This window comes from Notechis scutatus, chromosome 1 (genome assembly GCF_049901735.1).
Source record: "Notechis scutatus isolate UNSWTSFEM ecotype Mainland chromosome 1, rNotScu1.2, whole genome shotgun sequence".
In the NCBI taxonomy this organism is placed as follows: Eukaryota; Metazoa; Chordata; class Lepidosauria; order Squamata; family Elapidae; genus Notechis; species Notechis scutatus.
Window position 1 is genome coordinate 113,994,978 of NC_142009.1, and position 26,872 is coordinate 114,021,849.

The 26,872-nt window shown below is 39.1% G+C and overlaps 1 protein-coding gene across 7 annotated transcripts in view; it reads right to left on the bottom strand.

The window, feature by feature from the left end:
- ANKRD6 (ankyrin repeat domain 6) overlaps nucleotides 1-26,872 on the bottom strand; it is a 116,501-nt gene that overhangs the window by 56,080 nt on the left and 33,549 nt on the right. The window lies entirely within an intron of this gene.

The following is a 26,872-nucleotide window of genomic DNA, read 5'->3' on the forward strand; positions in this document are numbered from 1 at the left end:
AGTAAAAATGCTATGGTTTTTTTTTTTTTTTTTCATTTTATTGTTGGCAGCTTATGTCTGTTGGTATCTGCAAATTTTCTGCTAGTGATAATTGGGGGTTCGAACTAGGAAAAACTACTCCAAACTACTTATTCTAAACTACTTATTAACACATTCCAAAACTACATCCACATATCCAGAACCACTCTAAATCTTGCTCTTACCATAGTGTGCCTTTATCACACATCCAGAACAGCTCCTTATCTCATTGCTGCTTATCCAACTTGCAGCATACCAAGGGCCATGATTGGTAACTTTCTAAAATGAATTTCCTGTCTTGATCAACTTCATCCAAAACATCAAAACTCTGGTTTCTATTTCCCATTACAGCTTTAACTGGTGAACTTAAAACAAAAACAAAAACTTTGTGATTATTGGTCAACGAAAGGGCAGCAACAAAAGGATTTATTTTTTTTTGTATCTCTTGGCTGCCATCTACTCGCTGTCTGAAACTGAGTGCCAAGGAAAACCAAAATGCAGCCAGCAGATAAATTTACAGGAGCTGGCAAAAAGGGACTGGTATGAGAGCTGTGCCCTGCCAATATTACATGAAAAAAAAGAGAGAGGAGTTAAGGCTTTCCAAGCAAAGAGACCCACCATGCAGCATATGCACAAGATCAAGCCTTTTCAATTACATGCTATATGCCAGAAATGGAATAATTAATTTCCGGGCTTCACAATCATTATCAAAAGGGAAACAAAATGAAAAAGTGGCTGCAGAAGTCAGGATTCAAAATGACCTCACATGTCATTATTTCTCCTTGCCTGTTTACTAAGTCTCTTACAAATTTACATATATTTACTTATTCATTTTCTTATTTAAAAGACTCACTATATATAACCTAACTCTGGGCAGCTTTTATGATTGAAACCAAGGGTGGGATTCAACCAGCGTTACTGCTGGTTTGGTGATTACATTTTGCGTGTACATGCTTACTGCGCACGCACGCTCGACACACACCATGCGCGCATGTGAATTAACTTTATGCTGTGCCGCCCAGACAGCTGAAAAGTGCTGCACGCAGGCGTGTAAGTGTTCGAAAAGCCTCTTTTTCCCTGCTTTTTCAACCTCAGCTGTGCTGTGCAAAGCAGCTGAGGTTGAAAAAGCAGGAAATAAAGGACACGTAAGAGCCCAGGCAGGCGGTGGGCCAAACATCAGCAAACACAGAACCGGTTCTGTGTCTGCTGCTCTTCAGAGCTATCGGCTCTATAGAACCAGGCAGAACCGGCAGCATCCCACCCCTGACTGAAACATAATTTGTTGTTATTGTTAGTTGCGAAGTCATATCTGACCCATTGAGACCCCATGGACAACATTCCTCCAGGCCTTCCTGGAGGAGATCAACCCTGACTGCTCTTTAGAAGGCCAAATGCTGAAGATGAAGATCAACTACTTTGGCCACCTAATGAGAAGGAAGGACTCACTGGAGAAGAGCCTAATGCTGGGAAAGGTTGAGGGCAAAAGAAGAAGGGGATGGGAGAGAATGAGGTGGCTGGATGGAATCACTGAAGCAGTACGTGTGAGTTTAAATGGACTCTAGAAACTGGTTCCATGTCAAACAGGACTTTCAAATGTGATAACCTGCACCTTGAAACCAACAGAGCTCATATAGCAATATATGTTTGGGTGAAATATGGCAAACCATGGGGGTGTCAAAACTGAGTGCACCACTGCATTCTTGCATAGTTGCAACTTCCAGATAGTCTCCAAGGATATCCCCATGTAGAACTCATTGAGATAATGCAGCCAGGAACTAACCAAGGCACGAGTAACTGTGAGCAAGGCCACTGGTCCAGGAATAGGCACAACTGGTACACAAGATGGATCTATGCAAAATCCCCCTAGCCACATCTGCTACCTGCTCCCCAAATGGCCACCATTAATCCAGAAGGACCAGCAAGTTGTACACTAGATCTGCTGGGGCCAACTTTGCCTGATCTCAAAATAGCAAGCAGGGTTGGATCTGGTAAATATTTGAATGAAATCTACCTGGAAATCCCAAAATTGTGGGCTAGATTGGGAAGCTGGCAAACCATCTCAGAAAACTGTGGAGTCCTCTTGGTGCTTTCTGAGCTTCATTGTCTTCTATCAGCATCTTGGAAAAAGGCAGTGATAAACCACTCTTGCACTGTTGCCAAGGGAACTATGCAGATGTGTCCATCAACCACGAAGGAGTATATTCCATTCTAAAGAGGCTTTATGCGTAGCTGACAAAACAGATGAGAATTTCAGACTCCTAGCAATGAGGGAAAGCTGAAATCCACTTCTAAATAATGAATTCCAAAAATGGTCCTGGATAACTCATTCGCTGCTGCTCTACAGTTGAAGAATAACACCACCACCACCACCACTCCAAAAAAAGAGATATCTGAAAACAAACAATGTTAGCCTGCTTCAGAGATAAATAAGCAACTGGCAGTTTTTGGTACTTTTGAATAATGACTGCATACCATGGACCACATTTTATACAACTGGATACTTTGGGCTTTTGGGCAGAAAAGCTTTTTAACTTCTCCTGTCTCCTGTGCATAAACCAGCTGTAAATGAAATAAAATGTTTGGATTTCAATTCCTTTTTTGCCAGTTAAGTCACGGGTCCCCAACCCCCTGTCTGTGGACCAGTACTAGGCTGTGGCATGCCAGAAACCAGTCTGTGCAAACAAGTAAAGCCCCATCTGCGGGATGCAGGCAGCACACAAAACCACGCCCCCTCCAGTCCCCAGAAAAACTTGCCTCCACGGAATCAGTCCCTGGTGCCCAAAAGGTTCGGGAGCTAGTGACTTAAGTCACAGTGATGGTCAGGTATCCTGTCTGGACAGCTATTAATTTGGCCCTCAACTGGTGGATTTCCCCTTTTCTTTCCCCTTTTCACCCTGGCCTGCGGAAAGTAAATCTCAACTGCTCTCTGGTCTTTTAAGAACTGGTTAAAAAGAACTGGACTAAAAGGGAAAACTCTTGTCAAGCAGAGCTGCTATCGGCTTCTCCAATTAAAAGCAAAACTATATTTCATTGCTCCTTTCTGAACCTGTTTTGAAAAAGCAAAATAGACCATGATCCAAGAGGAGGCAACTCTCAAAGGCAGAGATTGGGAAGAGAAGGCTCAACGGAGCACCCATCAACCAACTTGATCAGAAGGGTCTGTGCAGAACAGACTGAAGGGAAGCAAGCAAACTAGATTGCCTTGCTTGGGCCAGCAGAAGGAGGAAAATACTCCTTTGATGCAGAACGAGAAAGCTCAGATGGAGGTTGCTTTCCTACCAGGATAGAGATAAGTTGAGGGCACCAACATCACCTGTTCCTGCCCTTCCATAACAGGTGCTGGCCTGTTCTCTCACACTGGGGCAAGCAGGAAGTATACACATCAGTCTTTTATGTACTCATTAGTAAGGTGACCAACCGTCCTCCTTTAGGGAGGACAGTCCTTCTTTTGTACGTTCTGTCCTCTCTCAAAAAGTGTCCTCCTACATGTCCTCCTTTTTGATATTTGAAGACTAATCTGTAAATCTCCGTATTTGATCGATGCCGATCCGATTCATTGTGTGTGATGTGACGTATTTGTATTTGACATGACGATTCGTCAAGGCTCGGTACAGTGTGGCGAGATGCGATTATGAGACACATGCACTCCACACAGGAGAATTGTTTTGAGAATGTGTGCCACGTGCAAGAGTGCACCGCGTGCAAGTAGCTTTTTTTTCTTCTTCAATTTATTTGTGTCCTCCTTCTCATTGTAAAAAAGTTGGTCACCTTATCATTAGGCTACAAGCACTCACGAGTTGGTCAAAGCACATTCATGACAAATGTTCAGATAGCTCTTATTTAGCACCCACACCTGGGACCAGCCATCATTAAGCCAAGTAGTCACTAAATGAGACCGTGAGTGTGCTTATGATCTTATTTCAGCTTTCTTTTGCTTTACGAAACATTCCTTTGCTTTTAGAAACATTTCCCCCAAAGGTCTGTGATAGCATCTCCCAATAAAAGCATATTCACATATAAACCTAAGATACAATGCCTTTAACCATGACTTAGTGACTAACCCTCAGCTGCCTGACTTTACACAACATATATTAAGTTTGCAAACATAAGCTGAGGTTTGCAAACCACAATGGTTGGGCACATACCACACACTATGCCACAATTCTCAAGCATCCTCATTTAGCCGGCTCAACCTGGCTGAAGTTTCCCAGTCATTCAATGCTGGTTAAGAATTATTATCGCATGCTAGACCAACAAGGCACTATAGACAGCAACATGCTCTCTGACCATAAATCTTCAAGAATATATTCTTAATTTACCAGTATCTGTTTTTACCATATGCAAGCATCAATCGTTGTAGAATATAACCAGTGCTGCAAGAAAATTAATATATTTTAGAACTATTTGTTGATTAATTTTTCAATGTCAAGGATTTCATATATATTTTTTACGAAAGAACATTATGTTTAATGAAAGAACATTATGCCCATCCAGTTAGATGGGCTATGCAGCTTCATCTAGCCAATGTGGTAATTAAATGGTGTACCTTTGAAAGCAGATACACTGGTGTGCCCAAATTATTTACTTCATCTCCAAAACAGATTTTAAATCAAGCACGCTTCCCAAATCAATTTGTGAAACGTTTCAGTAAAAAAAAATGCTTGTTATTATAAACAGAAGAAAATGACATTTACAACTAAACCAGGTGTATCCAATGGGCTCCATGCGGCTCTAAACAGCTAGCAATGCTGCCCCATAAGATCATAAACTTTTAACATTATGTGATTTTTTTAGAAAGAGTTACTATATTAGATATTTTACATGCAGCCCAAATTTAACAAAACATTTCATGAGAAGCAACGCTGATTATTCGCTTGACATTGTGTGGCATGACTTTCAGATGAGCTGAGCTTATAAGATTTTGTGTAATGTTAGTAAAGAAGATGGTTGGATTGAAGTTGCAGAGGGCCCTGGGGAAAATGTATTATCTGGATTCTTTTCACTCAGGATTCAGACTGGGATATAGTACTGTCATGCCCCTGTCAGAATCTGATTCTGAGGGGGAGGCTGAGCAGCTGACAGGGAGTGGGAGTGTGGTTCCGTTGGCTATGGAAGAAACTGGGGAAGGGCAAAGGCCGGCTGGACAGAGCAGGGGAGAGGTAGAGCAAGGCAAAGGGAATTCAGAGGAAGATCCAGGCCCACCCCCTCTTCATCCTAGGGCACACAGGGAGGAACGGAGAAGGAAACAACGTGAGTTGCGTGGCTTAGGGGGGAGGAAAAGGCCCTGATTCCCTTCATTAGCTGCAGCTGGGAATACAGTGTTTAAAAAGGGAGGTTGTGCACAGTAACTTGTTAGAAGCAAACTGTGAGTTATCTGTTATTGTCAAGGCTTATCTGGGTTCCTGGCATCTTCCCAACTGTGTGTGTTTTGCTGGGCTTTCAAGTCTGCAATTCCTTCTCCTGCCCTGTCAAGTTAATTAGTGCAGCGTGGTTTGTGTGGATTTTTATTTACAGTTTGTATGTACTTTGTTTTTGGTTGAATTTCCTCCACTTAAAGACTGTTCTTGGGAGTTTTTTTCCCAGCCGAAGGTAACCTGGACATTGGGGGCAAAGTTGGAGGTATTAAAGGGAGTCTTCTTACTTATGTGACTGTGTTACCTTTGTACCACGCCCCGGGTCATCACAGTACAGAGGTGGCATTGATTGCATTTGTAGATAACCTTTAGTAGGACTAGAATGGGACGATGCATCCATCCTGCCTTCCTTGATCTTTCAATGGTTTTCAATGTGATCACGGTATCCTTCTGGATCATATTTCAAGGTTAATACTGTTTGTCAAATGTTTAAAAAAGTGACTGCCTTGTGATGTCCCATTTCTGCACAATTAAACTAAATTTGGCAGTTGGAAAAGCATTCCAGCAGAAGGCAATGGCAATCCACTTCCAAACAGTTACCAAAGTATTTGTAGGGATGTGTTCATGAACTCACCATGCTAGATACTTTAATAAAGACATATGACTGCCTCCATTTTGGGTGAGCTTCGATAAATTTCTCAAAACATGTCACTGTTCATTTTGGATATGTGGGATGGTCTAGTTCTTTTGCTAAACAAACCTGCTTGATGCTAGTTAAATACAATAGCTCTCTTTATATTTGGAAATATCTTTCCATTTTTCTCTTTTCTTAACATACGGATGTATGCTTATTGGGGTGATTTTTGTCTTAGACATGAGGTAAAAAATGGAGCAAATGAGGGTACAAGTCAGCCATTTCTCTTGGATTCCTGCCAACCTCTCCCTAGGCTGCTTAGCATAAGAAAGGAGAGAAACAAGAAAAAAAAGATCAACATAACATCCAGGAGTGGGATTTAACCGGTGTTACTACCAGTTCATGTTACTACCAGTTCGGTCAGAGTGCGTTATGCATGTAAAACAATTGCAAAAAACACCAGCTGTGCCACCTGGACAGCTGACAAACACTGCGCATGGGTGCGCAGCATTTGAAAATCCTCTTCTTTCCTGCTTTTTCAACCTCAGCTGTGCCACACAAAGCAGCTGAGGTTGAAAAAGCAGGAAATAAAGGACAGCCAAGAGCACGGGCAGGTGGGTGGGCGTGCGAGTGGGTGGACCAAAAAGACAATCAAAAGGTCGGTGTCTGCTGCTCTTCAGAGCTACCAGTTCTATAGAACTCGGTCAAACCAGTAGCATCCCACCCATGATAATATCAGAAGATCCTTGTGTTCGTTAGCTCAGAAAGTTCACATTTCTGCCTTTACTAGAGACCTGTAATTCCTGCTTTGATAGATAATAACATGCACCAGCAGATGCTTACTAAGCTTTCTGGAGCTGATATCCAATATAAAGCCATCTTTGGCTCAACAAAAGGCTTGGGCATTTTGTTGCATAATTTCCATTGCAAAGAAGTGGGATTAATATTAAATGTACATGTCTGCTTTAGCAACAGTTACGTAAGTGAAATTGACCAATAATTGTTGTAGAAAATAAATACAGTAAGACATTTTTTGAGTTTGGGATTACTTCTGAAAGGGAGGGTATGAGATATTTTAACAAGAGGCATATTAATATTAGACCTGTATCATGCTATCAACATAAGAAATAACACTTTAACTGCATACCAACAAACTACAACTAATTGGCATTAATTTTGAATTAATCAAATATCCAATTAAAATGGTTACTTCGTGTCTAGAAGATAGAAGAAGTAGACAAGCCACATTCTTTCTCCTAATGAAAATTACACACTTCAAAAATAAACATTCAATAAACTAATTACTTCATATGTGAAACAGAAATATTCTCCATTGCATTTAGTTAAGCTTACTGTCAAGTAATTGTAGGAAAATTGCCAGCTAAAAGGATTATATAAATGATATGATTCTTTTTGTTTTTTTAACACTCATATTACAATTAGATTATGTAATATTACATAATCTATGAGTTGAATCCTTGAGTTCTACACAAAAACTCAGAAACAACCAAATTCATATAATATTAATGTGATTATATGACAGTATAATCAAATGTATGTTTTGCTTACAGGGAGAGTCAAGATAGAAATAAATGCCTTCCATTTTTACATGAAATTCCAATATATACGAGAATTACATATAGGTAGTCCTCGATTTACAACAGTCTAGTGACCATTCAAAGTTATAAGGGCACTGAAAAATGTGAGTTATGACAGTTTTTCACACTTACAACTGTTGCAGTATCTCCATGGTCTCATGATCCAAATTCCGATGTTTGACAACTGATTCACATTTATGACAGTTGCAATGTCCTGGGATAATATGATCACTTTTTGCGATCTTCTGACAAGTAAAGTCAATGTGGAATCCAGATTCACTTATCAACTGTCAACTTATCAACTTAACAAATGCAATCATTCACTTCACAACTTCTGGCAAGAAAAGTCGTAAAATGGGGCAAACTCACTTAACAAATGTTTCACTTAGTAAAATTTTGGGCTCAATTGTGGTCATAACTCGAGGACTACCTGTATTACATATGCACATCTAATCTGTAATTACAAATTAGAATTACTTATGTTTATGATAACGGAAGAAAAAGTGAAGTCGAAAGTTATTTTATTTTCAAAAAAGGCATGCTAATCCATGATACCTGGCAAGAAGGACTTCATTATTAAATTATTTTTGAAGATTTTAAAAAGTGTTCAAGTAAACTTTTTCCATCAAAGCATAAGAAAACTGAGTAGTTCTTTTATCCTAGTATCTAGTTTTCTTCTCACATGCACATTGAAGGTTCAAGTTCTTATTGGGTTGCAGGTAAGGTTAAAATAAGCATTTATTAGAAAGAAAAGAGGTTTCAAAAAAGAAGCAAAGTCGATAAGAAGTTCAGGTTTCAAGGACTGTCTGCTGTAAAAATAGATCACAGCGCACTGCAATAATCCACGGTATGAAAAGCTAAGGTCTTTTTTAAATGAGAGGAAAATATAAAGACACTTAGGAGCAGCACCCTGTTTGACTATGATAATCACTGAGTGATTTAGAGCAAGTTGTTCATTCTCAGTCTAGCTTACTTCACAGAGTTGCTATTTTGGGGAGAATATTAACGGAGGGTTTTTTCCTTGGCCTATGGATTTTCGTGACCCTCTTAGGGGCACTTTTTCCAAAGACTGAGCTCCAACCTTCAGATGGTATATTGGTTGGAATGTGCGAAGAATCAATTGCAAGTAATCCAACAATCATCTATGACATAATGATTCATTACATAAATGGATAAATATGAAAATGTGTCATGACACTTGACACAAGCATTAAGCCACATTGTTTTCATGAGTGTGCTATCATCAGTTTTCTTTTGCCACACCCTAGACTCCTATGTTGAGTTTAGCCATTGCCTTTCACAGTCCTCTTCCTCAATGCATTGACAAAATACATCATTTGGGACACTGGGAAATTTAAATAGTGGCCTATTCATTTTTGTTCAATTGAAATGAATTTTCAGCTTGATCAATGATCAAGCTTGACCAAACTTCACAGATCTAATCTACTTTTTCAATTCTTCTTAAAACTGGCATTTTAAGAATAAGGATGCTGGAAAATTGAGGATGATTTATTTAAAGAAAGAATTTTTCTCTTATATTATCACAACCTTTATCTACTCGTTGATTTTATGAATCATCGTCTCATTCTTTAATGTCAGAACATTTCTAGGGAATGTTATCCAAAGTACATTGAAAACAACCATAAAATAGTATGTAAATCAAGCTATTAAAAACAGAAGAAGCCCATCTTGCACAGATAATTATGCAGATTTCATATTGAGCCTGGCATTGTAGTACTCTAAGAGTAACTGTGGTTTAGGATTACAGAGTCTGGAATTTTCCAAAAAGTTTATTCTTTATATCCACTATTATATTTGATCAAAAACAATATTTTGTCTACAAACCTTATCCCCCCTGAAGAAAGATCCATTTTATTCAGAACGATCATTGTTGCTGATTGTGTTCAACCTGTAAGACTTTTACCATAATTGGATTGCAATTAAAAGAACTTCTGGATTTTTGAATATTCTGTTGTACTATTGCACTGACCAGATATACTGTATTACAGCTTTTAGAATCTTCAATCCAAACTTTCCCCCCACCCAAAAAAAGAAATATATTTATTTATTGTTATTTATTTGTTAAATTTATTTGCCGCCTATCTCACTATAGAACTACCCTAGATTCCAGCCAGCATAGCATAGCTGGCTGAAGAATTCTGGGAGTTGAAGTTCACAAGTCTTAAAGTTGCCAAGTTTGGGGACCCCTATATTAGACACTCATTTATATCTTACCTTTCATTCAATGATTCACAATGTCTTATGTACCTATGTAGAGATAGATTCTTCAGTCCAAATCCAGAGGTGTTATTCAGCAGGTTCTGACCAGTTCTGGAGAATCGGTAGCAGAAATGTGGAATAGTTCAGAGAACAGGCAAATACCACCTCTGACTGGCCCCACCCACATCTATTTGCTGCCTCCCGAGTCCCAGCCAATCGGCTGGGTCTTCTTTTGTTGCCCTGCACAGGAAAACGGAGTTGGAAAGCAGGTTAGTGGGGTGGGGAAGGAATAGGATTTTGCAATATCCTTCCCCTGGAGTGGGGTGGGAATGGAGATTTTACAGTATCCTTCCCCACCATGCCCACCAAGCCACGCCACGTCACGCCACGCCACACCACAGAACCAGTCGTAAAAAAATTTGAATCCTAAATTTCAAGAGAACATCAAGATGAGGAATTATGACATAGATTCTCACTAAGTAGTCAGTTAGTCTGTAAATCTAAATTGTACTCTTTCAAACTAGGGGTAGAAATCAAGAGAGGAATCCAAAAGCCTACTGATAATACAGTTGTCCATGACAGTGTCAATGGTTTGTGAACACACATTGCTCCTTTAGCTTGTGTCTAGGTTCTTCCTTCAGCAGCATCTCCCACCTGCATCTGCTCAGAACAAGTAGTCACTGAGACATCACTTCTTTAACTCTGTTTCTCTTACTGCCTTCCTGATGAACCATCATGGTATTGTAATATATTTTCAAGCTCACACGAGTGATACTTGCTTAACAGAAGATGTTATGCTTCACCCAAAACATATTTGCTTCTCAGGTTTACACTAGCAGCCACTGAAGTAGCTCTAAATGCTAGATAAATATGAAGTTCATGCTTTAGTGTGTTTCTGAACTTTGTATCCAGTGGTGGTATTCAGCTGATTTGCACCAGTTCGGGCGAACCCGTAGCAAGGATTTGTCACAAAACAAGTAGTAACTTCTGGCTGGCCACGCCCACGACCCAGTCGCCAGTCACTCACTTGCCCCACCCACCTGATGCTCACTCACTCACCCTGCCTGCTTGACACTCGCCCCACCCAGTCACTCCTTAAGGTATTTATTTATTTTTCCCTCCCAACAATCAGCTGTTCCTACGATCAGCTGTGCCGGGACTCACTTACTACTTCTCCCAGGAGGCTCCCCTGAGGTCCAGGAAGGTAAAAAATGGAGGGGGGCAGAGGAGTTTTTGTTTTTTTCCCTTCCTGGGCCCCAGGGAGGCCCCAAAACGAAGCATGGGGTGTTCTCCCCCCAGCCTCAATTTTCTGCTTTCCTGAGCCCCAGGGAAGCCTTCTGGGAGCAAAAACACCCCCCAGGAGGCTTCCCTGAGGCGCAAAAGGCCCCAAAATGAAGCGGAGGGTGCTGCAGGCCCTCCCAGACTCTGTTTTCTGCCTTCTTGAGCCCTAGGGAAGACTTCTGGGAGCAAATACGCCTCCCAGAGGCTTGCCTGAGGTCCAGAAGGCTCAAAAAATAGGAGGGGGGGGGCTGCAAAAAGAAAAAACCCACACCCACCTAGTCACATGGCCACACTCCCTAGCCATGCCCCCAGAACCGGTAATAATTTTTTTTGAATCCCACCACTGTTTGTATCCAATGTATAGTTGGCAGGAATGTTTCTATGACATAAATAAAATGAAAGAATTATAGTCATGTCTTCAAGCAAACAGCCAAGTCAGAGAGCACCAAGAATTCTACAATGCAATGCTGAACTAGAGATCTTTCCTTCTGTTGGTAAATCATAATAATTAGGAAAAAAAACTATACCCTGGTCTTATAACAGCAAGTGAATTTGCAAAACTTTAATATAGTTCTGCTATGTTATACTTTAATATAGTTAAAATCAAAGTCAAAGTTTACTAACATCTTATCTTAATAGTTACTTCTGTCCTTTAGAAGGTCAAACATATTTGTTCTGACTCAACCGGGTTCCCAGAGAGCAAACACAGACAAAGGCAACAGCCCCCACCTTTCAAGGTTTAATCACAAATGCTGTTCCTTTACAGATAAAAGGCTGCTTTCCAACAATTATCTCCAACAAGAAAGAGCCTTGCCAAGTTGTTTGTCAAGGCTGCCAAAAACCCAGAGATAAGAACTAATTTACAAGATTCATGAACTAAGATGTCCACCAGTTGAGCTTAAGAGCTTCTTTGCTATCTGCTAAGAACGCTTTTCTAAACCTGGCTTTTATCCTCTTGAGGGAGGGGCCATTACGTTGCAGCCTTACTCCTGAGTCACCTGTGCTGCTATAATTGTTCTTTCCGCCGAGCAATCCTTCGTGCACGTGCACTCAGCACAGGCTCCTCGGGAAACTCCTTATCACTACTGCCAGCCTGCACAATCTCTGAAGGCAGCAGTCCACTCCCTGATAGTCCTGGCCGTTCATCAGAGTCCTCGCTCTCCTCAGCCATCTGCACCTGCTGCCGGCTAACCACAACAATATTTTATGAAGTAATATTTAGCATCTTAAGCAGTTAGGAAGATGACGAACAGCAATTATTTCAAAGTATTTCCAAAACTCAGAGAGATAGCAAAATGTAATAATTTTACATTTGATCATTGTATAATCCTGTTTGGTCATTCACCTAAATGCATGACAAGATCAAAATAGGAAAAAATGAAAATATGCTCTCAACTTTGCCCTTCTACATGTTCAGGCAAGTAGCATGATAGGGAATTACTCTCACATTCAGGGACGGGATTCTACCAGTTCTGACCGATTCTATAGAACCCCTTGTTAACTTTCTAAGCAGTTCAGAGAACCGGCAGTTAAAAGAAATCTCCTTTTGGTTTTTTTCCACCCTTATTATATTCTTGGCAGTATGCCTAGACTTACTGTCTTCAAAGGAGAGGTTTTTTTTTTACTTTCTTAAAGGGAAAGGGTTATTTTAAGCTTTTTACACTGCTGTTGGGAGGAGATACTCCCCTGGATATACTTCCAGCCACATGCAACAAACAGCATTTTGAAGAAATAATTGAATAACCGAAAAGGAGCTTTAATGACAAGGAACCAAGATGAGTGACATTCAGCAAGGCTTCTTGGCTAGCTAGAAAGATGGACATTCAAAAGTGAGTTTACGGACTTCCGGTTTGAGCTTCTTCAGCGACAGACCGAAACTTTGTCTCTGGGAGGCTTCGATCTGTGCTCGCCACTGGAGCGCCCCGAGCCGGCTGGCTTCGGGGCTAAGTCACCCCGTAGAGGTGGTGAAAAGGGGGAAGACTGCCTGCAAGGTTGAGGAGAGCCGCATCTCTCCTCCCCAGCTGGCCATTACTCCCTTTCCCGAAGGCGGTTGCAGTGGTGGTCAGAAATGGCCACCACAAAGAAGAACTCGACAGGAAAAGAATGTGCAGGAGGAAGATAAGAGAAGAAAGTTTTGGTTGACCGGGTCAAACAGCAAAAGCAACAAATAAGGTACCCTGGAATTGAAACTATTAAACAACAATAACATTGTTCCCTAAGAAGATTTTTAAGCTGCGAAGGAGAAAGAAAAGGGAAAAGATTTGGTGTTTTTTTTCTCCTTTTCCTATACTGACAGCTAAGAGACTTAAGTAAGAAATTGGAAAAAAATCCACTTTGACATCAATAGGCATTTAATGCTGAAAATAAAAAGTCAAAGGGATAATAAAGATTTCTGGATAATTAAAAGCTTTTAAAAGCAGGAAAGGAGAGAAAAAGAATAAAAGGGTAGGATCTGGAAGGGAGAAGACTGCCTGGAATTAAAAAGAACTTACAGCAAAATCTCAACAAGACTTCCAAAAGATACATTCTAACTGAAATATCGCAACAAAAACCCCAGGAAGAGAAAGTCTAAAAGAAATAAGAAGATATAACTCGGGACTATCTGGATTACTTGATGATTTCTGGATTCTTGGTTATTGTTTTGAATGACTAAAATCAATCGGTGGTTGTTTAAAACTTTTTAAAATGGCTCCACTTTTAGAAGAACTGAAAATGGAACTTAAAAAGTACAAAGAAGATACACAAGAAGGGAGAGGTTCTTTTGGCTTCAGATTTCAGTTTTTAGAAATGGAGATTTGGAATTATGAGAAACAACAAGAAATGCCTGCAGAACAAGAAGATTGCAACAAAGAAGAAGCCATCTTTAATGAACAAGTAATCTTAGATGGGGGGGAAAAAGGAAAGCGCGGAAAGAGAATGGAAAGTTTAAGATTGGGAAAAACAACTCCAAAAAAAATAGAGTGAAACATAAGTATAAAATCAGAAAGCAACAGAAGAGGGAAATGCAGAAGAGAGAATTAGAACTAGAGAGACAAGGGGGTAAAAAGGGGAGGGAGAAGATGAGAGGGAAGAAAGAAAGGAAAAGAAGTCATAAAGGACAGAAACAAAATACAGAGAAACAGGGCCTATTTAGAGATAATGGCTGAAAATTTAATGGAAAAAGGGATTCTGCAAAGGTACATAAAATAGTATGGTTATATTAGAAACAGAAATAATTTTAGAAAATATGAAACAATGTATGATTAAAATGTCTGATAAAATAGCTATCGTAATTCAGTGGAATGCGTGTCAATAAATAAATGTAATAAAAGGTATATTTAATGATTTATCGAACATATGTGAAGAGAAATAAGGGAAAAATTAATTATGGAGATTATATGTGTTTTTAAGGAAATATGATATTTAATTGAAAAGAAGTGTTAAAGATGTTAAGATTTTAATGATTATTAATGATAGAACTGAACTGGAACAGAATGAGGGTTTATAATTACATATATTTACAATCTTTTATTTTTTTTAAAAAGAATATAGTGTGTATTATAAGAATGTACCAAGCAGAATTCGATTGGAAGTTATGTATTATGTATTATATTGAAGGTCATAACCTTATGGTATTGAAGTTTAAATAAGAGTTGAATGGATGTAATTAAAAGATATAAAGGTGTCATACTCCAATTAGTAACTACAGGAGAAAACTTGTTTAATGAGAAAAGATAATATGAAATTGAAACAGAACAGACAAAAGTAAAAATATAATGATTTGAATTGAGATGAGATAATCAAATTAAAATTGAGAAAATCAAAAGAGGGGAAAAACTATATAGAAAATGTAAAATAGTATAAGATATGGAATAGAATACAAAAAGGAGCATGAAATTGAGTTTTGTGTCTGTATAAAGAAGTTCAACCCGGGACCATGCTATTTTCAAAAGAGATGCTTTACTTGTATTTTGTATGTGTGAAAACTCAAATAAAACTTTATTTTTTTAAAAAAAGTGAGTTCACAAACCCTTTCTGAGTTTTGGTCTGAAACTGGTTTTTGGTGAAGTTTAATTCAGTCCTTGGTGACGTTTAATCCTATGTTTAGTGATGGGATAATTTTCTCTATTCAGCTTTGTTTGGAAGAAAAAAGGTTAATCTCTGTTCCTGGAAAGAAACTGGGTTGAGAAATCTGACTAGTTCCTATGTCTATTTGTTCTGGTAATTGGTTTAACAAGCAACAGCTACTGTTGTGATTTAATTATTTGTATTGTGTTTGAATTTTTTCCTGCCTCATGGTTTCTTTTTCTATCTGGGGAGGGGGGGGTCTTCCTTCACTGTTTTAGTGGTATCTGGCACTGTCTTTTTGGGGTGTACTTCCAAGAGGCAGGATGCAAGATTGGCACTGATTTTTTACTGCCTTTCTGGGGAGCATGTGACCTTTCCTTAAATCTGAATGATTTCCTTAGGATATCTTGTGAGGTGAGTGAGACCAGCTGGTATTTTTAAGTGGTGCAAATGGATTTCGAAAAAGGCAATATTTGTCTGATTGGCGATTTTAACTCTATTGCTGACTACCGGAAGGATCATAGTAACATGAGTAAGAATAAAAAAGGAAAAAGAGAATTTTCAAGCCATGTAAGGATATGATGAATGAACTGAATCTGGTAGATATCTGGAGAAAACTAAACCCCAAAAAGAACAGTTTACTTATTACTCTAACCCACACAAAATTTGGACAAGAATAGATATGGCTTGGATAAATGGTGAATTAATTAATGAAATCAAAGATAGCGAAATCTTACCAAACGACTGGGCTGACCACAACCCAATTCAAATAACCTGGAGAGGTAGAAGAAAACCAAAGAGAAGATGGACTCTTAATACTCACTTAATAAAAGAAGAAGAATATACTAATAAAGTGAAAGAAGAACTGAACTTCTTCTTAAAGGAAAATAATAATGAACTAACTTCAAAACAAAATATATGGGACACAATGAAGGCATTTATAAGAGGAACAACAATCTCTTACAACGCTATGAGAAATAAAAGAAAGTATGCCCAACAAAGTAACTTACAACAAGAAATTAAGGATTTAGAAACCCAACTACAAAAGAACCCCAAAAATCAAAGAATACAGAATCAGTTAATAACAACTAAACATAAACTAAATTTACTGGAACAAGAAAAAATTGGAGATTAGTCTGAAAATGACCAAATAAATTTATTTTGAGCATGCAAACAAGCCAGGGAGATGGCTAGCCCACAAACTTAAAAAAGGATTGCTTTTCCTGGGTGTGCTCTTTCTGGAGAGCTTAAGTGACCTCTCTGCTAAAGGGTTTCACTTTATGAGCAAAAGTTGGCTGCTGATAGTTATCATTGCATTTTAAGTGTTTTAATTCCTCAAGGTGCTCTGGCACCCTGCCTGATTTGTAACTCCGGCTTGCAGATATTTTTAATCTAATGATTGGTATTTAGGGCAGCTTTTTGCAAACAGAGAAGCTTTTTGTATTTTTGTACAAGTAATCCTTGACTTACAAAAAAAGTGACTTATGACCACTTACGCCCGTTGCAGCATCCCCACAGTCACGAGAAGCCAGGTGAGAAGCGCCCCTCAATGTGAGTGACATCGAGTTGGCCACACCCACCCAGTCACATGATCACCAAGCCACACCCACCAACTAAGCCATGCCAACAGAACCTGTTGTTAAAAAATTTGAATCCCACCCCTGCTCACATTCACTTGAATAAAAGGATAGTTCCAGTGTAATCTAGAATCTGAACAACTTTAAAAATCAAAGGCTCCATATCTAGATGAAGGTGATTCTGGAATGCTACTCTTGTATCATGTTAAAATAAACTACTAAAAATAAACTACTGAAGTACAGATTAATTATGGCTACCATATCTGTAACCCTCCCAAAAAATGAAATTAGAATGAAAATCTCTTGGGAAAAGCAGCACCATCAAAATTTTGTCTTACTACTGTTAACAATTTAAGGCATTTCTGTACAAGCAAGCGAAATAACTCATTAAATAAATTAATTAACATTACATACAGTTCAAATGGGAAGGCTTCTATCCAAAGCTTCCATTCCATTTATACAATTCTCTAATAGAAAGAGCTCCACCAAACCACAACTTGCAGTATTTAATCTCCTGGTATTAGCACTGTCAATCAAATTCAAGTATCATTTCAAATAAAGTTAAACGGAAAACCACAGGAGTGAATGAAAAAGGTTCATGTGTACACACATTATAGACCTATATGCATACAATGCACGCGCGCGCACACACACACACACATGTATATCAAACTAAAGAGCTAACAGTTTATAAAATTACTGAGAATCTTTATCTTAGAGCTCCTGAAGCCTCAAAGGTGCATTTTGCTTTGACGGATGCTCTGTAAAGATCCTTCTAAAAAGTGAAGCAGCACCTGATACCTTCCGTTTATGTGGCATGCTTTGCAGGAAAACATGCTTCTGGTTCTTTTCACTAGCTTCATTTGAAAGAATCTGCGTATGATTACCACTAAATAAAAAATAATAATAAAGGAAATACTTCTAAGGAGAGTGGCAGAATATTAGCCAAGCAACAATCACAATCTCATTTGAGTCAAGCATGAACTCAAATTTCTTTGGGTTTGCATGGACTATCTTTATCACTTATTACTGACAAGATTGAAATGGTGTTGTTAATAACTTTTTTCAGGATTTTTTTAAAAATTCTCAATAGAACCTACACTCCTGATGACCTACTCTAGATCACCAGGAATGTAGAATGCATACATACACACACACACACACACACACACAAAATTTAGAAACTGCCTATCTTACAGAGCCACTCTGGGTGGCATACAACTAAAAGTAAAGGACAAGTAAAAGTATTCCAACTCTGCTTAAGTAAGTACTGCTATGCTGCTGCCTAATTGGGTATGGATAGAGTAGACTTGAGGAGAGGAACATCATAAATAAGCAAACCAGTTAACCAGCCCTAGAAAAATGAATGCAAGCTACATAGACTTCTGTAAAGCCTTTGATTCAGTGGTACATGACAAACTACTCCTAAAACTAAAATCTTATGGTATCTCTGGACAACTGCATAACTGGACAGAAGCATTCCTGTCAAACAGACAACAAATGGTCAAAATTGGGAGTGTCCTATCAAATTCTGTACCTGTCAATAGTGGTGTCCCCAAGGCAGTGTTCTAGGACCATCTCTCTTCATACTCTATATAAGTGACCTCTGTGATCATATTAAGAGCAACTGCGTTCTCTTCGCTGATGATGTAAAGCTGTTCAATACCACAGACAATACTGCTACCCTTCAAAAAGATCTTGACTATGTATCAGAATGGTCAAACAAATGGCAACTTCAAATCTCAACAAATAAATGCTCTGTCTTACATATTGGCAAAAAAATCAGAAAATAAAATACAAGCTGAATAGTCACGACCTTGTTGATGATCCAAGCTCTGTAAAGGACCTTGGAATACTCATCTCTAAGGATCTAAGTGCTAGAGCTCACTGTAACTACATAGCCAAAAAGGCATTAAGAGTTGTTAACCTAATCTTACGTAGCTTTTTTTCTGGTAATATCATACTACTAACTAGAGCATAGAAAACATTTGCCAGACCAATACTCGAATACAGCTCATCAGTCTGGAACCCACATTACGTATCTGATATTAGCATGGTTGAGAAAGTCCAGAAATATTTCACAAGAAGAGTTCTCCACTCCTCTACTCGTTGTAGAATACCTTATGCCACCAGACTTGAAATTCTAGACCTAGAAAACCTTGAATTATGCCGTCTTCGGTCTGATCTAAGTATGGTATATAAAATCATACATTGCAATGACTTACCTGTCAATGAATACTTCAGCTTCAACCATAGCAACACAAGAGCACATAATAGATACAAATTCAAGGTTAACCGCACCAAACTTGATTGCAGGAAATACGACTTCAGCAACAGAGTGGTCAATGTCTGGAATACTCTACCTGACTCTGTGGTTTCTTCCCCAAACCCCAAAAACTTTAACTTTAGACTGTCTACTATTGACCTCACCCCTTTCCTAAGAGGTCTGTAGGGAGCGTGCATAAGCGCACCAACATGCCTACCATCCCTGTCCTATTGTTTCTTTTATTTTTCTTATATGTACCCATTTCATGTATTCATACCTATTATCTTGTAAGCGATTGACAAATCAAAATAAATAAATAAAAAATTCATCACTTTACTTTTTCCTCTGGAAAACTTAACAGGTTCTCCAGCCTGAATAACACTGAAATCTGCTGGAGTAGCACATACTGTTACAGCAAAACCTATGATGCTCCACAAAGGATTCAGTTCAGCCTAAAACTGCCTGAAAACGAACTGTACATTTTGGGCACTAAACTAAGGAACCTCCACAATTTGGAAGCTATGACTGAGGAGACTCCAGGGACCTATTGGATAGTTTGGTTAGAGCAAATGGCTTCTTTAATGTGATTTACATACATTGATTTACATTCATCCAAATCATTTATTCAAATTTTATTAGTGAAAATATGTTGAGGCTGGCAAAGCAACAACAACTCCATCCCATTTGTCCATAAATGTGCATATTAAAGAAAAATTCATGGTTTGGAATTTGGTCTGGGTTTTATTTTTTCACTTTTGAGGAACAACATTCTGCCTGGAAAATCAGCTCTTCTCATATTCCTCATGAGAACTAAAGAAAACGGCTGCTAGTTTAAGACCAGATGTTATTTAAAACTATAACTCTTTCACTATTCTAGAACAATTAATACAAACCGTATCAGTGTTTTATATGTGATACATATTTTATCGCATTTAATTGCTTGTTCTCATACATCAGATGCATTATTTAACCATTCCTTAATATAGTTGAAAACAGTTAACTTCTATGATAGTTCTCAAGTTTTCTTTGTCGAGCCCCATTTCTGTCTAATCAGAGTTGTATACCTTGTAAAAAATAAATAGAAACAATTACATACCAGAGAAAGTGATGATAAATAAACAAAAAGAACAGATAAGCAGATCTTAAGAAATAAAATCTGCAGCCAGCTCATTTAAATTGCTAAATATTAGCAATTAGGTTGCTATTTAGCAAGGTTATTATTTTACAAAGCACAATAGAAAATGTATTTATTTATACTAAACTGCCAAAAAAGCAAGCTAGCTTTCAACTGTCTGCCAATTATGACACAAAGTTTCCTGTTCATAAATAGTCTTTTGTTTTAAGAGGAAATTAATTAATTTAGGTGGTTAAGGGTTCTTTATGAGGCTTAAAAGGTAAAATATCCCAGATATTTAAATGCAAACAGTATCCTGCTAGCTACTTCTGGCCAACACCAAGATCTACCATATTACGTACACAAAGATACACAGGAAACAAACATTTACAGCTGCTTACTCACATGGGTTTGCCTTGCTCTCAACAGAAGCAAATCTATGGGTCTGGCAGCATTAGAAATGAAGAAACAAAAGGATGCCCAGAAGAGGACAGCTGAAATGAATAACACTGGGCCTGCCCTGCCTGATATAACGTGGCAAACCAATTTCCATGTCAATAGAGGAATCCCCTGGGCGCCTTAGAATCTAAGGCTGAGAGTCTAGAAGCAGAGTACATACAAATACACCCCCCACCCCCAGAGAGAGGGGGGGCTTCCTTTTGTGAGGCTACTTGCATTTTTACTGTAAGTTTTAATTGCAATAAGAAATAATACACAGTAAAACAAAACAGACAAATGAAAAAGCGAGAAATAACAGAAAAAAGCTAAAAGTGCCAGAGTGGAAAAAAGGTAGATGGAAGTAGAAAAAAAAGATATAATGAAAAATAGAAAGTAACTTTGGATATTCTTCACAGCAGATGTGAGTACAATTTTATTTTAAACTCTCTCTATTAAAGTTACATTAAAACACTCTTTTTTTCTATAATTTGTTCTGGCTAATCATCATAACCATAAATCACAATTTCATTTTTTTCACTTTTAGTCCAAAAGTTCATAACGGAGAGGTTACTTGCAATTGATTTCTTGGGATTTACCTTGTCTTTGGATTATGAGAGTACACTTTCTTAAAAAATGCCACATTGTAGTATTATACATTTTAATACATACATAAGCACAGTTTCAATGTTTTTTGTTCATTGTCAAACACATCCCACCATAGAACTCATAGCTTCCCTTTCTAAACAAGCACAATTATCAGCTCTTGCAAAGAAACTTTCTGGTGACAGCCAAGGTAAGGGAGGAGAAAGAATATGGGCACAGAACCATGGTTTCAAGAAAATGCAGTGGAGACCAGCCAGGGTAGGATTCAACTGGTGGTACTACTTGTTCAGTGACTACGTTTTGCGCATGTATAAAATAAACATCAGCTATGCCGCCCGGACAGCTGAAAAGTGCTGCAAGCGGGTGAGCAGCGTTTGAAAAGCCTCTTTTTTCCTGCTTTTTCAACCTCAGCTGGGTCGCACAAAGCAGCTGAGGTTGAAAAAGCAGGAAATAAAGGACAGGTAAGAGCCCGGATAGGTGGGTGGGCCGAACAGCAGCAAACACAGAACCAGTTCAGTGTCTGCTGCTCTTCAGAGCTACCGGTTCTATAGAACTGGGCAGAACCGGTAGCATCCCACCCCTTAGGTCAGCAGATAGTATAAGAAAGCTATGGAATCCATCTGCTAAAAGAAATAGCAGGATGATTATTGTATTTCCATAAGCAAAAAAAAGGATAAGTATGTCTGGTGTCTATAAAAATATCTTTCTACTTCTACTACCACTCCTTCCCATTCTATTCCCTCTACGAAGAGGAAATCATACAAAAAGCTGATTGCTATCCTGCTGGGATCTGAGAATAGAAGCTAACATTTTCATGAATTCAGAAAACAGAGTTACCCATGTATTACCAATCCAGTGTTCTTGCGTGCAGGGAAATCAACTTACCGTATTTGCCGGCGTATAAGACGACTTTTTGCCCTGAAAAACATGCCTCCAAGTGGGGGTCGTCTTATACGGCGAGTATATAACAAAGGTCGTCTTATACGCCGGCAAATACGTTGTTGTCACTCGGTGCAAGAGCGACGGGGCGGAGCTCCGCAACTTGCGAAGCCCCTTCAAGCCCAGCCGGTCTCTCTTCCTCCTCCTCCCCCCACCCACCCACTCCGCTCGTGCGAGCGGACAGGCAGGCAAACTCAGGCTTTGCCCCCATCCCTCACCTCCTTCCATCCCCCTCCACCCCCTCAGTGGCAGAAACTTCGCCGCACGTGGGGACGAGTGGAGGGTGGGAGAGCAGCGACGCAGCTCAAAGCTGAGAAAGCACCATCCTTGCTTTTGTGCTTCGGGAAGAGTTCGTGTTTTTGTTTTTTGTTTTTCTCCCAGGAATGGGATGCTGCTCGTGCGATTTTCTTTGGGAATTTTTCTCTTCCCGGTTTCAGCCTTTGCTCCGAATCCTCCCCCAATTCACTTCTGGAAAGGATGCTTGTGTAACTCTTTTCCTAAGCGTTGCTGGGGTGGGGGGCAGTGTGCAGCGTGAGCGAGAGGCTCTTTCCTTTCTCCCTGAGCGCAAAACCGTCTGCCTTCTTCTCTCTTGGACGGACCGAGCAAGGCTAATAAGATAATAATAAGATAATAAGATAAGATCCTAAGCGCGTTGTGGAAACAGATCTGGATCTCATTGGAGAAAGGTAGCAAATGAATGAACTGGACTTTTGGCAAGTCTCGGGTAGGAACTCGACGCTTTCTGGAAAGTTAGTGAGCAGGAAAATAGACATCCTTTCCGCTTTCTCCCAGCGTGGGTATTTCATTATCCCTCCCTGTAAGAAGTAACAACCACAAAGCCAAGGGAAAAACGATGCGCAGGAAAAAGCCACAGTAGGAAGCAAAGATTTCTCCCCCCCACCCTCTCTCTCTGAAATAATTAATGTCGCAATCAGTGTGGTGCACCCTTGGAGACAAATTGGTTGGGGAGGTGGAAAGATATTAAGAAACAACTCGACTGTTTTTCGTCCAGTTTTATTTTTATTTATTTATTTTCCCTGAAAAAGCAGATCGCTCAACGGTGTCACAAAGAAAGGGAGAGGAATTGAGTGCCAGTCTGAGAAAGGCGAAGCTGCCTCTCTAAAGCATTTTGGTGGCTTTGTAAGTTTGGGGGAAAGGGGCGGGGGTGTCAATCAAGAATTATATCCAGAATACCCCAAGTGTTACAACTTACCGTATTTGCCGGCGTATGACTTTTTTTGCCCTGAAAAACATGCCTCCAAGTGGGGGGTCATCTTATACGGCGAGTATATAACAAACTCTATATTTTGAGTGGAAATGTTGGGGGCTCGTCTTATACGCCCAGTCGTCTTATACGCCGGCAAATACGGTAACATTCTGATCTTATTCTTGCATCTCCATTGTACTGCACAGTTTAGTTTTCCCATTTAAGAATCTTCTGTAAACTGCATAATAATAAAATGTTATTACAAAATTAATTACCTATAAGTCATTTGATTATCCAACCTGTGACAAACTAAACTATAATCAATTGATGGATGGATTTAAATGGGCACTGTGTATCATTACTGAAATAACTGCTTTATTCTAAGAACATACGGTATGATTCATGAGCCAGCCCCTTTTTGGGGGGTACAACTTCAATTTAAAAATGCATGTTTTCCTCCTGACTGCTTTTACAAAGATTCTTTCATAGTTTCACTGCCAGGTATAATAAATTTCAAAAATGTAGCTCTATCAGTAAGTGTACATTACTTATATAAAAACTAAGATGGAGATCAATACTTTAAGAAGAACTAAGGCGGTATGATAAGATAAACTTGGACAGCTGGTAAAATGAGGTTGGCTAGAGACAACCAAAATAAGGAAGCAATGGTAGAAATTCCATCTCCCAATCAATTCCTCCTCCAAGGAATGAAGAGGCAGGAAAAGATGTTTTTCAGTAGAAACACTAAGTCAAACATTATTGTGTCAACAAAAAATATATTACCTTTTTACAACCTCCTATTTCTGCTGCTGTGGTAAGACGCATGACTTGTTCATAGACTGAAAGCACAACTGAATTGGGCTGGACTTGGAATATGTGCACAAACCATTCCATCCATAGAAGGACTATTTGTATCTGTATGTGTAACAATAAAAGCTTGTATAGGTGATGGGCTTAAAAATAACCTTGAGGAACAACAAGAAGAGCTGAAATCAAGATGAAGATCAGACTAAAGATAGTTGAGCCTGAGATAGAATGTAATTTGAGATCTCAGACTTGACCCTCCCTAGTTCTCTTGAAGATAAAGGGAGGGAGGAGGTGCATTCAGACTTGCAATATTCTTTCACCTTATAATAAAAGTAGTAAATGGAGTGCGATGGTCACGAGGTTAGAATGCTGGGATGACAATCGGCGGCCCCATATTTGAGACCCATTGCTGCCACGGGATTGGGTGAGCTCCTCACCAGGACACTCCAGGTCCTGCTGACCCAACAGTTCGAAAGTGGGTACTACTCCAGTGGGCAACTTCACAGGGAGACCAAAGGAGTCCCCAACTAGGTCTTCTGACCCAGGCTTCGTAAACCGTAATTATTTACAAACTTGTTTTAAAAACAAAACCTATTTTATTGCAACGCTGGGAATTGTTTTCATTCCCAGCCAGAATTAAGCTCAAACTGCTCCCCAAGATAAGCACACACCTTTCAGTTCTATGAAGTGCTACCAAAACAGAAATATCAAATTAACTAGAAAAGAAACCAACCGAAGTACAAAAACCAACCGAAGTACAAAGAGCTTAAAGGATGACTCGGAACCGATCAAACTACTTTGCTTCCTGCAAAGATTTCATCATCTTGGCCTGACTTTTATCCCTTATGGGAGGGGCAATCACTTCCCAGCCTTACTCCCGAGTTGCCCCTTCTGTTTCAGCTGCTCTCACCTTCTAGCAGCTGTGTGCACACTTGCACTGGAAACAGGCTCCCCTGGGTCCTCTGCCTCGCTGCTGCCAGGCTCTGAAGGCTCCGAAGGCAGCACTCCACTCCCAGATGGTCCTGGCCCCATCTCTGTATCAGACGCAGGACCCTTGTCCGAATCCTCTCCAGACTCCCTGACTGGCCCCCGTTCTTTCCCACTGTCCAATTCCGCTGCCGTCTGCACCGGCTGCCAGCAAACCACATCAGTAGTGATATCACCGGCAAATCCTTTCACCAAGGAAGAACTTTTTTTTCCAACACGGGGAAAAAAAATAGAAGTAATATTAGCATTCATAACATTGGTTTCCTAATTTGATCCAGTTTGATGGACTAATATCATCATACGAAAAAGTCTTAGGGATTTCTTGGGATAGAGGCAATTTAAATTAGCTCTACATATTTATTAGGTTATCCTGGATTCAGGGGACCTATCCTGATTTGAAGTTGGGGGGGGGGAGTGAGATGTTAATTGGGATTAATTTTTGTGCAGGCTACAAATACTGCAAGGCAACACCGCCCCACATCCCCTTATCAACCATTGCATTAGGGAACCCTTGCAGAGGAGTATAGCAGAACATCTGCAAAAACATTGATCAATACCTAGATATGAATGAAGGCAAATATATGTGTCCCAGAATAATGATGCAGAATCCAATCTGGGTCGGTCACAAATCCAGACTGGATCCTACAATATCTTGATACTGATTTTTCAAAGTTTAGAGAATTCAACTAACATGCATGTACAGAAAAGTCTTTCCAGAAATAGGGCCAATTTCACATTGTCCAAATTTATTTATTTGATAAAGCATACATCAAAACTGTATCATTCCAAAACTATCTAGCTTTCTAATATAAATATTTATAGAGTAGGCTCCTTAAATAATATTTTATGGGATAATGTTGAACATACCTATACAATAAAAATTAAAAATTTCTAAGAAAGCTCTTAGAGAATGTCTGTTATCCATCTTCTACAAATATCAGTAAATATTGGATATCAGAGCTAGCTTTGAACCTATATCAATACATGAATACAAAACTATATATCTTTAAACCCAATAGAAATACTTGTTACAAGAAAAAAAAATAACGGTATGCTACACTAATATATTATTGGCAACAATAAAGGCACACACATTTTAATTTCAATAAGTTTACTGATGCAAGATAGTAAATGAAATATTTAAGGAGAAAAAAATTATAACTTTCTTAGACCAAAGGCGTCACCCCTAGTAATTTAAAACTGTTATGCTGGCTGACCAGTCAAACAAAGCATCTAACTACATTTTATTCTGTATGCAGTTGACCATATGGCTGCACCATTTGTCCAAAATAATCTGTAACTTCTTTTTTTACATAATAATGATACTGAAGAAGAGAATACACTTGTGCTACAGGTTTTTTTTTTCCTTGTGCTTTTCATTCAGCTACAGCCAGAGAGGAAGAATGCAGCTTCCAGATATTTAAATTAGTTCACTAAATCACAGGGCCACAAGGATGTATGTCACTTCACTATCTTCATTTTACTTTAAAATAGTATTTATGGGTAAATAAAAACTAAGTTACAAAGGAATAGATGTTTATGGAATAAGAAAACTTCTACTTGTAGAATGAGTAGCCCCTTCTAGATATTTTGCTCTTTACATCCTACCATCCCTTGCCGTTCATTGGGTTTAATACCAAGAGCTGAAATACATGTGGAAGACCTCACATGCCTACTGTATTTCTCCCAGTATCTAATAGTTACGAGATTAATTCAGCTAGTCCTTGACAGTTTGTTTAGTGAGCGTTCACAGATGTAACGGCTTTGAAAAAAGTGAGTTAC